Below are 1,430 nucleotides of genomic sequence, written 5' to 3' on the forward strand. Positions count from 1 at the left end.
CGATGCTTGGAAGCAAGGCCTAGGGATCCCGCTTTCACTAGTGGACACTCTCAACAATGATCACATAATAGGACTACTCTACACCCTCTTGTTGGATGATGAACACCACTAACCGTGTAGGATTACACGAACCCTCGAGTGCCGGAGTTAACAAGATCCACAATATTCAATGTTCATATTTAAATAACCTTAGAGTGCAAGATAGATCAACACAATCACACCAAGAACTAACATAGCATGCACACTCGTCACCATCACACTATGAAGGAGGCATAGATCACATCAATACTTATCATAGCAATAGTTAACTTCATAATCTACAAGAGATTACAATCATAACCCACGCCAAGTACTACACGATGCACACACTATCACCATTACACCGTGTAGGAGGAATAGACTACTTTAATAACATCACTAGAGTAGCACATAGATGATATTCAACTAGATCACATAAAGAGAGAGATGAACCACATAGCTACAGCGGAGCCCTCAGCCCGGGGTGAATTACTCCCTCCTCATCATGGAGGCAGCGATGGCGGTGAAGATGGCGGTGGAGACGGCGGTGGAGATGCCTCCGGGGGCAATTCCCCGTCCCGACAGGGTGCCGGAACAGAGACTTCTGTCCCCCGAATTGGAGTTTCACGATGGCGGCGGCTCTGGAAGGTTTTCTCTGGTTTCGTCGAACTGGTCGTGGTTTTTAGGTCAGGGACGACTAAATAGGCGAAGAGGCGGAGTCGGAGGGGCCACGGGGTGCCCACACACTAGGGCCCCCCCCCCTTGGGCCGCGCCGCCCTGTGGGGTGGGGCCCCCCTGGCTCCCCTCTCGTCTTTCTCCGGTGCTCTGGAAGCTTCCGGGAATTATAAGATCTTCGGTCTTGATTTCGTCCGATTCCGAAAATATTTCTTTACTAGGATTTCTGAAACCAAAAACAGCAGAAAACGAGCAACTGGCCTTTCGGCATCTCGTCAATAGGTTAGTTCCAGAAAACACATAAAAACGATATAAAGTGTGAACAAAACATGTAGGTATTGTCATAAAACAAGCATGGAACATCAGAAATTATAGATACGTTGGAGACGTATCACCGGGCAGCTTTCCCGTCCACACTTCCTTTGGTGTGAGGCCCGGTATAAGTTCATAGCCAATTATATTCCTCCGCTACCTCGCACACCCACCCGTTGTTGCATACCCCGACCCTGGGTCCTCGCCGGTGCTCTTATACCAATTAAGGACGGCCCCCGACCACGACGACGATCCGGGATGAAACCAAACTCCTTCGCCGGTAGCCGCAACCCATCATAGACCACATTACCGTGGGGAATTAGAAGGGGATCCCCACCCTCAAGTTGTTCCGCAAGCCGCAACCGCTACGGTAAGCACTGCATTACCGTGGGGAATTAGAAGGGGCTCCCCACCCTCCAGTTGCT

Source organism: Lolium rigidum, chromosome 3, assembly GCF_022539505.1.
Source record: "Lolium rigidum isolate FL_2022 chromosome 3, APGP_CSIRO_Lrig_0.1, whole genome shotgun sequence".
Classification (NCBI taxonomy): Eukaryota; Viridiplantae; Streptophyta; class Magnoliopsida; order Poales; family Poaceae; genus Lolium; species Lolium rigidum.